We start from the raw sequence: 14,150 nt of genomic DNA, 5'->3' as shown, positions 1-14,150 counted from the left end.
AAAGTGATATGAATGGCGGTCCCATTTTTTTATTTACCGTTTATGACAGCAAAATGTTGCGATTGGTGTGACCATGGGATCAGCGTCTGAAGAGCCTGTTACAGGAAGGGGTGCAGTGATCACGATATTTGCCGGCCGGCGTGGCCGTGCGGTTATAGGCGCTACAGTCTGGAACCGCGTGACCGCTACGGTCGCAGGTTCGAATCCTGCCTCGGGCATGGATGTGTGTGATGTCCTTAGGTTAGTTAGGTTTAAGTAGTTCTCAGTTCTAGGGGACTGATGACCACAGTAGTTAAGTCCCATAGTGCTTAGAGCCATTTGAACCATTTGATCACGATATTTAAACTAATTTTTACTATGGGATGACCATCGGTGCGAGACGAGTTGTTTATTCTATATGAGACATTGGACATGAATTACAGCCTCATGAGATCGACATGTTATTCCTGTATCTCCAGAATCGCACAGACAATGTTCCCATACGCGCTGACCGCCGCACAGGATCACCGCAAGTGATCATGTTGGATAAGAACACAGAGTCCCGCTGAGATTCTCCGCCTTACAACCGCGTTGACATGCCACGAACTTTTGACCAAGTGCCCCTTGGCCACTGACAAGTGAAATGACTGCCAATGGGATCTTACACTATGACGTCACTGTTGTCCACTTTATCTTTGTATATTGCAACAGGTTGACTCCTCGATCGATGCACCCCTTTCCACGATGGATGGATGCCACGCAGCACAGAGTTGTAGGCATCTGCCCTGCTGAGGGCGTCCTTCCGTTACTACTGAACCAGTTGGTAATGATATTTTATTTCTATGGCTTTCTTATTTACACTCTCCAAGCGGCTTTTAGTGTAATCTGCAATAGAAGATTCATCATGTTCGATTCGCTGACCACTTACAAGATCATACCCAATGAAATAGAATATTCCGGTATACCGTTTGCGATAGAGCCTATAACGTATTGTTCTACAGTACGAAATGTTTGTAGAACGTAAGTCTGGCTACCCTCATAAGACGTTTTGTATAACTTAGGTGCTCTAAGAACTGCCGCATCTTTCTTGGGTCTCATTTATTGTGAAATTTTTGACGGAAGTCTGAAGATAGATTTTACTTCCCATCTTTCCAGCAGGCCGTTTATCTTATTCATCTCGGAGCAGCAGAACGCCCAAAAATCAAAGTAATTTTCGTTGTTATCGTCTGGGGTGTTATTAAGATTCTCACTTTACATCATTTAATTTATTTGGTGACTTTTATACCCATTGTACCTGAAGACCTTGCGACGGTGACTCAGCTGGTCAGGTACACCTTCTACAATGATTACCAAGAGGCAACACAAAAAGCATTATCCTACATACCGAAGAAACCACTATGCAATAACAGGTGTTGGTAACATGTATTCAGATAAGAAACGTATTCACAACAGTTAAAGATAGTAAGGAATGTTGAAACTTAACATATGTTTCCAGACAAAGAATATCGTAATTTCGTCTTTATGAAGATATCTCGTGTGAGAGAGCCAAAAAAATAAAAGTAAAAAAGTTCAGCCTTGCCTCACTCGGCGGTCGTAGAAATCAAGGTGGTGTCGATCTGCCCTTGTAGATGTCAGCATTGCAGCATCAGTAGTGCTGAATACTTATTGATTCGCGCAAGTACGTAGCATAGTGTGGTGTACAGGCGCTCGCTAACATAGCCCCGCAACATAGGTCTACCAGCTTGTATTGCGAAGGGCTCAGGGGCCATGTAATGAGGCCATGACGACCCAGCCTCCTCACTGGAAATGGCACACACCGCAATGGGACTGAACGTACTCCATCGTGTTGTCAGATGATGGGCGAATGTAGCCTCTCAATCTGCGGCAGCAGGAACTGTTCAAACCATTATGCTTCCTTTTCACCGTGTTCTCCCAAACTGGTATCAATAGATCCGCAATATGCTGTTACTGAATTGGATTATGTATACCAGATGTCACAGTGCATCTGATTCTGGTCTGTCGCCCCTCCGTTATTTCCCAAGTATTGCAGCAAAGGATTAAGGTGAAAAACTTTGAGATCTGTTATACGTTTAGCAAGAAAAAAGATCCTCTAATAATTTCCAAGTTATGATATTTTAGAGTGATAGCGAGACTTTATAGACATCGTTTCTCAGAGATCAGTGTAGGTTAGTTTAATTATGTACGTTGAATCTTCATAGGCGACTCTTACAACGAAGAAGTGTGGAGCACGAAAAGTTAATTATAATTAGATCTACAGAATTAATTATAATATATAATTGATAACCGAAACTGGGCAACCTAGTGGACCAATAGCGTCAGCAACAGTATATCGTTTTTTATACAGGATTCAATTTAGATTTTGCTCTCAGGGCCTTCTGTGAAGTACTGAATTACTTATGTGTATTTCACTCTGTTACTCATGTGTGCTACCTTACTGTCAGTTTTTCCGTAAAATTTGCTACTCTTTCATTGTTTGAATTAAGTGAAGAGAGAATTCGAAACAACTCTTCGACTTAGTCCAGAGACTGTTTAGGTCACCGTTATACTCCTTTTGGCTAGAATGATAATTGATTTCATAGCACCTGTTGTGTACAAACTGAGGGGAACCTTGGCCACTGCCTCTGAACAGTAGCAATCTGTGATTACCACAGACGGCGTTCTTCAGCCTTTGGGGCACCTGAGACCAATGCCTTTGAACGTCCAGTGCCTAAACTGTCGAGTGGGTTGTCTGATGTCGCAGTGCCTGCATGTTTGCTCGTCCTTGCCAATTGACACACACCTGACGGTTTGTAGCGATGAGTGGCGTATGGCCGCTTTTGGGCGAAAGGTAAAACTGGGTACTACATTTTGGGTCATCCACTTACGCTTTAAAAGCAGTTTGCAGGAATCAGCAGCAGCTGAAGGTCCATCTGCGCCAGCACAGGTTGCATATTCAGCAGGCAATGGTTCCGATCATCCTGGCAGGTCTAATAAAGTGCAGAGAGTAGAATTAGCTGTAATGATGAATTCCATCGTTAGGGGTGTAGTGGAACTCATTAGGTAACGGATGTGCAATGTTCACTCTGTTTGCTTGAAGGCTGTCACGTCCGAGGCTGTGTTGGCAGCAGTTGAGCGCACTGGGTACATCAGGCTGCTAATCGTGGCTCATGAAGGAACGAAAACATAATGAGACCAAGATACATGCGTATCTGTAGAAATTGTTAATTCAGGAAATCTAAGTCAAATGGGACTAATTGTGGATGGTCATGCCTGTTACTTTTTGCATTTAGAATAGCAGAACTTTCTAAATGAATCTCTGAAATCTCACCATCAAGCAGATCGTATAGATGATTGAGGTAACTGTAAATGTCAGTTTCTTCAAGAAAGTTCTTAATCCTACTTTCTCGCAATAAGTGCAGAAGTTTAAGTGTTGAATCAGTATCATTGACTTGTTTCTTCTCAGAAACTTCTTGTTACATCTAACATCAAATTCATGAAAGAAATATCAGTTACATAAATATCCCACACCTCTACCTACTTCATAATCCGACTACTACAGACTGTACAATCACTAACGATTCCTGCTGTCCAAGTGCCACAAGCGATTGTATGTGATACGAAACCTTATGGACATGTCACTACAAGACGATGAAATTTAGAAAGAATTGGATATCTTACTAGAAGCGGCAGCCACAAACGGTTTCATAGCGGAACCGTCATAAAAATACCTGGTCACACAGGTAAAACACTCATAGGAGTTATAACTGATGAAGTTACATTAAAAAGAGAAAGTTTGAAATACAATGAGTCTAAGATCGCCAATCTATCCTACTCGGGGGCAGTCCCAGTCAAAACCGTACAATTGTTCAAGAAGTATACCGTACGTATCAGTGTTAAAACACACAACACGTTCCGAAGGAGAATCCGACACAACACGGATACAACCAACAAGTTAACAGGTTATGTTGTCTGCAGAATTCAATATGTCACTTGACGTTGTATTGTGCGAACTGGGCGACCGTTCAGTGATGGATGAAAAGAACTTATCAGGCAGACACAAAGAAGTACCGCTACCTTCAGTACACAGTTAACTGAGGACAATATGAATTCAAAGATGTAGATGGTCGAACGATCGTAGTTCCTCACATTTGACAGCTCTCGAGTACACACACACGGATCGTTGTGGATTAATGCATTCAAACGTTCCTTACCGAACCCTGAAGGTCTTTCTGAACTTGGAGAGTCACGAAAACCAAAACGATCCTCCTTAAAAATAGGGTAACATTTTCATGTCATGCTCTGCCCAATGGCATTATCATCATACACGGCGCAAATGTAGGTGACCATCTGCACTGCTGTCACTCATCTATTGATGTCAAACAGAAAAATACAGAAATCTATCGATTTCTCAACCCGGAACGCTAATTTGTAGCCCTCACTGCTGCACTCATCATTTCTAATTGGTAATACGTAAACTTAAATAGCAAAAGTGAACTTCAAACACAAATGTGACAACTGATAAATAAACCAATAGGAAACGGAACGACAACATGAGGAAAGAAAACACTACGAACGCATGCACAAAAATTATATAATAAAACATTTATAACAGCCAAATAACCACAGTTATCCAAAGTACAGTTATAGTAATAAAGTGGAAACATTACGGATTGTGGTTTACACAGCCTCTTACTCAGCGTATGTTCTTAGGTGCAGGGTTCTACGGTATGTGGTAACGCTCGCCTATTACGTTACTCTGTTTAGACGCACACGTTGCTCTAGGTTCCTGATATGCTGTGTTGTAGCAGACAAGGTGGCGGAAACCATAGACTGCCATTCTGGTAATAAGGTGTCTCATCGTTAAGTTTTCCTTCGTCATTGATCGGTCAACCATCGCCCCTGTGCCATAATGTTGTCTTGGACTATCTTCCCTTTTTTCCTTAATTATTTTTGAAAATGTTTCCGAAGTGTTGGTGTTGGATAGTATTACGTTTGTCCGTAGGTCTTCAAAGAAGAATTATATGAGACTGGAATGCATGGTTCTGGACACGTGATTGCTTCCATTATATGGATCGTCTTTCTCTTGTAATGTCAGTTTTTTGACTGTGAGAAGTGGTCCGCCAATTTGAATACCGTACAACAGTACTGCAAGGTTTTGGCTCTTGGCAAAGGAATCTGATATGCTGAATTCAGTGAACGATCATTACTGCTTGCAGTGCTTTCCCTTTTAAATGTTTTGTGAAACATTTTGCACTTCTTTGTATTGTGACACCAACGTTTGCTCCCTCCCGTACGAAGATCATTGCCGCTGCAAGTGTTTCTCCTACATTTATGAGCCCAATCGGTTCTGTTGTTACTGTGCTTATTTCGAAGTCACATTTAACGCATAGACTTTCCGTATCGTTTATTACTTCTTGTAGCCTTGTAATATCTTTTGAGCGTATCACAATATCGTCTGAAAATCCGTGCGAGATTACGCCCATCCTTTTGGGTCATTATACAATTTATTCCTCTGGCTCCGTTTGATTACTTTTCTTAGCTTCGTATTTCCTTTCATCATTGTACTGCACTTATGATTCGTGTTTTATCTTGATTTTGCATAGGGCTTTCTTTAATTTTTTGTCACTAGCTTTATGTATATAAGCTCAAAGACTTATGAAGTCTATAAATACTATGTGAAATTTTCTCTCTCTTCAGGAGATTCCCATACACACTTTAGCAGGAATTCTACTGCGATCAGACTTGTCCTAAATCCAGTTTGGTTTCTGGGGAGGCGTTCGTTGATTATTTCTTCCATTTTTTACGCTATTACTCACAGTTTTGGAGTATTTTTAAAGGCAGGTATTCCATTGCTATGCCTCTGTATTTTGTGAGGTCTTTGGGGTCTCCTTTCCCTTCATATAGCACGTTTATTATTGTCTCCAGTGTCCTGAATTGGAGGCTAGTTCTGTTCACGAGGGTGACATTATTAGTGCTGTGTCTCTAATACGCTCGCTATACAAGCTTTCTAGGCCTACAGCTTTCTTGATCTTGGTGCTGTTAATGGGATACACGACCTTCTCTATAGTAAATGGTGCCTTCATTTTTCCCTGCTGGTAGCCTTTTAGTGCCACTTTTTTAAGTACATTTTCTAAGTGTGTCTCCCATTCTTTCATACCTTTTAGTGGTGCATTTCATGAGCGTGCCCCAATGTTTGTGGCTTCTTCCACTAGTTTCTCTCCTTCTCTGTACCAGATTATTCTCTTATTTTCTTTTAGGGTTTTTCGGTAGATATATCGATTGTACGCTTAAATTCTGAGAAATGTAGGTTTTCCAACACAACTTATTTAGTTCGTGTTGTGTTCCTATATACCGATGCCTCTTCTTTCGTCATTTTCTTTTTTATTATTTATCCCGGCTTCTTGAGATTTCTCGTGAAGAGACACGATACAACACGTTCAGTAGTGGCTTGGGACAATCAATGAAGTTACACAACAGTTATTAATTTAACTTTTCAAACCGCCGGTTTATTGGAATGTCTGGAAATAGAATCACTCTCACGCGGTCAAATTTCGTGTAACATTATATTGTGTAATGGGACTTACTATGTCGCAAATCGTTCTAATGAATAAGTTAATCTGCATCACAATGTTGCTATGCAACGTGATCAACAAGGTGATACGTGTCTCAATTAAAACAGAACCTCGATATTTTGAATAAACTTTCGGTTCATTTCGTTCAAATCAGCACTTGTGTCAAAATTAATTTCTAACTTTGTGCATTAAGTCAGAGCGCGTGTGCAACTATCGCACGCAATTCAATGGGCAGCTCGATCACGTACTAGCGTGTAACGTATTTCAAATTGAGCGCGCAGGTTTCAGTTTTCCCTAATGGGCTAAACGACACTTTTGTAAACTCACGTAAAGTCTAAATGAAACTGGACTTGTTTCCATTCGGGTCAAAACAACAAAAAGTAAAATTCACCGCACAGGTCAGCAAACTGTATATGCGCACTTTTAGCACTCTAAGTGATAGCTCGTCTCAGAGTAAAAGCAGCGCATAAATTCATGCTTTTTCATGTTCACAAAATTCAAAACACCTTTATATTAAACAGATAAATTATGCCTGCAATTACTGATTAACATTTCCCATTCCGAATAAACTTCTAAATCTTGTATTATATAATCAATAAAATTTTGTCACCTGAAAGAAACGATTAGTTTGCCGAAACGGATTCAGATTACGGTCCACTCGTTTCTAGACAATGACGTCACGAATCAATACTTGCTTGGAATGAAAGAAATACCTATACTTAAAAGTACTGTCCGTTGAGTAATTTACTGATTTTTATAACAAATTTGATACCCCATGCATCGCTACACCTAGTACGTCTTTTTGATGTGTGTATCGACTCATTGTTTCTGTCTTCTTTTATTACTAGGGTTTGTTAGCTTCTCTTAGGACTTATACCAGTCCTTCCGTTGCTTCCTGTAGTTACGCGTTGTTTATTAGCGTTTCAAATTGTTTTTCGGTGTGTGATTTTGCTTCCACTTTCCCGACGTCTATTACTTTCGGAAATGTTGGTTTCTTCTTTTCTTGTGGTTTTCGCCATTCTAATTGGATGCATATTTCCACAATAACATGTTTCCGAAGTGATTTGCTGTCCTCGAGAGGTGTTAAATTGACCTTAACTGGTCCCCTTATAAGTGGGATGTGTACGAGTATTGTGCTTCTGCCGCAGGAAATTGTTCACTCTGTGACAAACATCGTATGTGATTCTGAATTTTCTTACTACGAAATTTATCGACTTGAATATTATAACGAGCCTTAAAAAATGAGCCTTCTCCTCTTATAATTCTTTAAAAAGTAACGTCATACATAACTTCATATCTATGCTTTCCACTCTGCATAATTCTGGTGTCTATAAAATTATTTGCGTCAATTGTCCTTCTTATTACACAGGCGAAAGAGGCCGAGCTATTTCGACAAGGTTTAAGGAACACCTTCTCGGCAAAAAAGGCACCAATGTTCCCAGTTCAACTTTCGCTAACAATTGGTTAATCACGGTACATAATCCTAAAGATGTGAAAGACGTCCAGATCTTGTACTCGGAAAAAAGGCTCTAGGCTTAACTTCTTGGAAGAGCTAGAGAATTTTTAACTTCTATCTCTGAAGGACGATCTCATATTGAAAGAATAGCTGCAATTACGCAATTAAAACTTTTTTCAAGGTATAGAGACGATAGTTAAAAATGGTCTGAATAGAGATAGTCTCCTCAATGTAGACTCTTAAACATCGGTTTCCTTTCCAATTTTACATTTTTATGTACATTTGAACTATATTTCATTTATAAGATAAGACCTTTTACGGTAAGCTGTAATTTTCGTCCACCGATTCCTGTTGTTGCCTGTAATCTTAAATTCTCCACACAGTCACTCATTTGCACTTGTCTGTAATTCGATCAGATCCTGCTAGACGGCGTGAATCTGTTTTCGGGTCCTACTCGTGGCTGCCTTGGCCTCTTAGCCGTCTAGTCTGACGGTAGCGGCGGTTTGATGCAGTTGTTTCACTCTAAGCGACCTCGGGACTGCCACTGTATTTCGATGGAATATTTTATTCAAATGGCTCAGAGCACTATGGGACTTAACATCTGTGGTCATCAGTCCCCTAGAACTTAGAACATCTTAAACCTAACTAACCTAAGGACATCACACACATCCATGCCCGAGGCAGGATTCGAACCTGCGACCGTAGCAGTCGCGCGGTTCCGGACTGAGCGCCTGAACATTTTATTCCAATTGACAAACATGTCATATTTTTACAGTTTAATTTTTATTCTTGTGAATACTTCAGTTTGACAAGAGCATTTTTGCTCAGATGTTTTTCACCGATGATGTGATTACATCTAAGTACACTGTAACAGTTTATGGATTAATCTTATTAATTATACAGAGGGGTCCAAAAAACGTATCTACTGTTTAAAAGTCCGGAACTGGCAAACTCACTGACGGAGTTGTCTCATCTTTGGTAGTGTATTGCTTTAATGTGTTTTGTCAGACGACGGTCGCCAGCTAGTCAGTGTTTTGTACTTAGTTGCACCTAGTTACTCGAGTAAACATGGCTGGCGCAAGGCTTACATTCGATGAAAGGAAGTCAGTTTTGAAGTCGTATTTTAAGTACGAAAACATTAATGAGGTTCAACGACAATGGCGAAATGAGTATCAAACAGAGCCACCGCAGGTTTAACGATTTGTCGCATTCGAGACAAATTTGAAGCCGAAGGGTGTGTGAAAGATGTACACAAACGACGACCTGGACGACCTGTAATAGTAACAAGTCTAACGAACTCCCGTCGTGTGTTACAACAATTCACTCGCTCACCACAGAGGTCTGTGAGAAAATGTGCCAGTGAAAGTGTTCAGCGAATTTTGAAGACAGCAAAGTGGAAATGCTACACGATTGCTACACGCAATGAACGAGGTCTACCCAGATCGTAGTATTGCGAGTGGTTTACTAACATGGTGCGCAACGATGAAGAGTTTGCAGAGATAATTGTGTGGTCTGTTTAGGCACAGGTCCAACTCAACGGTACAGTAAATCGGTACAGTTTCATCTACTGGGCCGCGGGAAATCCGAACGTCCATGTTGTCAAAGCGTTCAATTTGCCAGCAGTAAATGTGTGGTGTGGATTGTCTTATCGGGGCTTGATTGGGCCATTCTTCTTTGACGGCACACTTACTGGTGAGGTGTACCTTCAGAAGCTTCAGACATTCATTTTGCCTGCCATCCGAGACTTCTATGGAGACGAAAGGGTTTACTTTCAACAAGATGGTGCCCCAGCACATTACCGAAAACGTGTTAGGGCGTATCTCGACGAAAGTCTACCAGGAAGATGTATAGGCCAAAGAGGTGCTGTGGGGTATCCACCACGTTCCCCAGACCTAACTCCTCTGGAATTTTGCCTAAGGACAACACAAAAGGACGTCGTTTATCGACAAAAGCCACACACATTGGATGAACTTCGAGAATCCGTCGTACATTCATGAGCAAATATCAAACTGAACACGTTGCAATCAGTTGTTCGTGCTGTAGTTCGGCGGCATCGTTTGTGTGTGGATGTTAATGGTGACCATTTCGTACACCTATAGTAATATCTTTAAGTTTTACTTTGAGCTACACTTTCACCAAAAATGAGACAATTCCGTCAACTAGGTTGATAGTTATGGACTTTTAAACAGTGGATACATTTTGTTGGACACCTCTGTATTTCATTTTTGACCCGTGTCGTTGTATTTTCTAGGTAATTCTATGCAATTTTTATTCTGATGAAGAAGTCTTAGAGCTGTAGAAACCATGGTCAAATTGACAACAATTTTATGCAGCCGAGGTGGCAACAGGTACATTCAGTAATTAACGCACTGTTGGTGGACTTCAGCCTATAACACTGTTTAAAATTTCTGATTTTAATGCTGTTTTTATTTATTTAATTATTTCCTTGGAAGTTGGTTGAATCGTAATGGATCTTATCAATGTTCCATGAAGGTCAAGTTAGCCATTCGGATTTCATCAGTTAATTTAAGTAGAACTGTTTTCTGCCAGCGCGCATGGTATACGCTGGTATACGCTGCATAATACACAAGAGCTACGTCTAAGTTAGTGGTATCAGATTGTAGAGCTCAAAGAGATCTAAATAACAGACCACGAGAACATCCGTTAACCTTCATCGCTTGACACATTGTTGATTTTGGTCTTTTAAAGTTGCCCTTCCAGTACCCACAGAGCAGAAGAATGGAGATTGTGACTTAGCTGTTAAAGATAAACGCATGAGTTTGCGGGCATTTTTCTATTCCTTTCTGACGTCCACAATTCAGTATTAAATCAAATTGTTTTGCCTTAATAGTTTAGGCAGCCCATAACAAGAGAGCGCAGTGGAAGCACACTTTCTTCCTAGTTGGTGTAATATTATCGAGACTTCCTTTTGTTATGTTATCCAAACAAGCTAAATATACATAAAACATATTTAATGAATAACTGTGTGAATTAAAAAAGAAACATTGAAATCGCGTAAGTGAAAAAGAACGCTCGTCGCCATTTCGTGTTTCACCCCATTTATTTGTGTGAATACGACGATACAATGTCGTTCGTACCGTGTCTACTAGTAAACAATACAGATGAAAAAGTATGAAATAAAGTACAAAAGAAAGAAAGCCGATACAAAAACAATGAAAAGTGAAAAAATTATACGTATTGCCCCTTTAAATTCAGTGTAAGTCGTAATATTTCGATTAAAGCACTAAATATATTGATTAAAAGTCGACTACATCTAAAACTGATAAAATTTGAAATTTTAATACAAGTAATCTACCTCAGCAATGTAGGTAAATATTGAGAAAACAATATCAAATCGTTGAGTCTAAGTCTTACTTAATCTATTACGAAATACGGACACTACCGTCAGCGATACCTGCCCTCCAGCAACTGCCCGTTTGGGTCGCCACATTTGTTAAGACTCCTCCCCCCCCCCCCCCCCCCCCCCTTCCTCGTCGCGGCTCGCTGCATACCGCGCGCCACGCGACTCGCGCTCGTAGTTTGAAGCGTGAGTTAGAAAACCACCATCAAGTCATTGCAGGATGTTGGCCTTGTAAGACAGATTAACGCATTACTCTAAGTTCTTATGTAATTATATAAAAATGTGATGTAAAATAAATAGGTAGCTCTATTATTTAACAATTTTAGGCTAGGTAAAGACAGATTAGTTTTCATGTTTTGTATAATAAGTAATTATAAGTTCACTAGCTATTTTGAGGTTCGGGTGCGGGGCACGCAGGGCTGGAAGGGATGACGTCAAACAGAATATGTAATAACCTACAGCCCCCATTTCGATGCCATTTATTATATGGCAACCAATTTCGCTGGTTCAGTAGACAGTCTTCAGGCATTAACCGGCCATCGGTGGCCAAAATCTATGAACTGGTTTCTGTGGACTGTAACAACGATGTTGTGTCTCCATGACAATATATCATTGTTACAGTCTACTGAAACCAGTTCATAAATGTTGTTTACCACTGATGGAATCGTGTATATGATTAGAGTTAACGCCCTCAGCGTCAGTTATGGTCTGAAAATGGTGTATTGAAGATGGTAGCTGAATAATAAATAACGTCGGGTGGAAGGCTGTAGGTGTTTCATTTTATTACATAAGTGAACGGCCGAACTCCCTCAAACCTCCAATCGCAATCAAAGATGGATACACAAAAACTGAAATAGAAGAGGCTTTACCCAGCAGTAGTGACGGTATGTACTTCCAGAAAGGATAAATGCTGTTAACTTGTTATTTTTTAAATTTATATAGCGTTTCACCGACGGTACGACGCTAAGACCAAAATATTACTACTTATACTAAAGGGACAACGGGTATGTTTTTGATATTTTGTTTTCAAGAGTTTTTTAGTACTGGTTTAATTTTTAAGTTAATTTTTACATACCTTTGTGTACGATCACACGAGCAGGTCGACAAAAGGACATAAAAACGTTTGAGGATTTACCACTTTATTAAGAAACATACAGAGAGTGGTCCACAAGTTTTCTACTAATCTATTATCTCGAACTATATCTTTAGAACACCTCTTACAACTAGTTAACAGAGATGTCAGTGTTGTAGAAACTCTGGCGTTACAGATGGTTTCTTGATTAAGGGATGAGTAGCTACTGGATAGTAGTCAGTGGAGGATGCGAGAAGATGGTGCTCATGAAATGTTTTAACTAAGGCATCCAAGAGAGCAATTAATTTTATACTTAATGCACCTTGAAAATCTCTTAACAGAAGCAGTATGAAAGGAAAAAAAAATATCTTTCAGACAAGAAATTTATGTTAACGTAATTCAGATTTCGTCAAGCAAAGCAGCGATATATACGTGCCCAACGAAACAGTGACCGAGAGCGCAGCGGAATTATTGCCCTACTTAGCAGTTTAGCAGCAGTACTGATGATGCGTCCCTGACCCAACAGAGCGTGCATGGCTTTGCACAACAGGAAGCACGACAATGGGAGGATTGGCTGTGAGTGACAGCCGTGAAGACTCTGAGCAGTGTGGTGTGCCGCACAGAATCATGAACAACTCAGAGACAGCGCAGGGGGGCTTCGACAGGAGTGGCGTGAGAGAGTGAAGAGCACTGGGCCGTGGACGGCATGCCATTTGACCGTCTTCACTGCCCAAAGCGGCACGTTCAGGGAGTTGTCTCCTCCTGCGAATGTAGATAGAGGGTAGCTGCTGGTAGATAATGATAGTGGCTCTGTGTGTCTGGAGACTTGGGCGATCACTGCCATCATGGAGGGTGGAAGCGAAAAGACACACAGAGTCTGCAGATAGTCGTAGGGGAAGCACGACAAGCGAGTAATTGAGAGCAAAGTCAGCTGCGAAGACAGAGAAGCAAGTTCAATCGGCATTCAGTGGTGTTAGCCTGATGGAGTCTGGGCCACCCCTGAGAGTATCCGACGACACGATGAAGAAAGACTCGAAGACATTTTGGCAGTTCCAACTCAGGACATGGGTGCTGGACAACACAATTATGGAACACTGAGTACCATCAGCATCTTCGCTCTGAATTACTAGATCTGCATGTGACTAACAGTGTTCTATTATCCTTGGAGGAAGTGTGAATGGCTATAATGAAGTTAAAAAAAAGCACCAGGATCTGATACAATACTGGCATAAGGACTGCTTCAGCTAGTGGACCAAATTGTGTCATATATAACAGTGTTATTAACAGAATACATTTTGCAGTGTCAGGTGCCCATAATCTGCAAAACCTCCTGTGCTATTGTACTAGTAAAAACGGGAAAGCCAGCTCCAAAGCAACCAAAAACTTACAGTCCCATTCGTTCGGTGAATGATTTAGCCAAAGAAGATGAAAAAAGTTATGTGCTGCCTCCTGAGGGACCACAGAGAGTTAGTAGGCATGAACCCCTGCAGTACCGCTTCAGGTAAGGGAAATACGCAGAGGATGCGATAAATCATGCAATGAATATTGGGAACACGTCAGATGACAGGCAAGTTATAGGCATATCAAATGATACAGCTGGGCCGTTTGATCATTTATAGCGATGTGGTCTTTTTAAGAGAGTGAAACACATATACTGTCTCAGATGTCTCTGTATCAGTCTACGAGATTGCTGCACAGAGAGGCACGAGC

At 40.7% G+C, this 14,150-nt stretch overlaps 1 protein-coding gene across 1 annotated transcript in view; it reads right to left on the bottom strand.

Moving 5' to 3' along the window:
- LOC124790029 (solute carrier family 22 member 7-like) overlaps positions 1–14,150 on the bottom strand; it is a 127,997-nt gene that overhangs the window by 17,257 nt on the left and 96,590 nt on the right. The gene's annotated exons all lie outside the window — the stretch shown is intronic.

The sequence above is a fragment of the Schistocerca piceifrons genome, chromosome 3 (assembly GCF_021461385.2).
Source record: "Schistocerca piceifrons isolate TAMUIC-IGC-003096 chromosome 3, iqSchPice1.1, whole genome shotgun sequence".
Lineage (NCBI taxonomy): Eukaryota > Metazoa > Arthropoda > Insecta > Orthoptera > Acrididae > Schistocerca > Schistocerca piceifrons.
The sequence above is the reverse complement of the archived record's forward strand: the minus strand, read 5'-3'. Positions and strand labels throughout refer to the sequence as shown.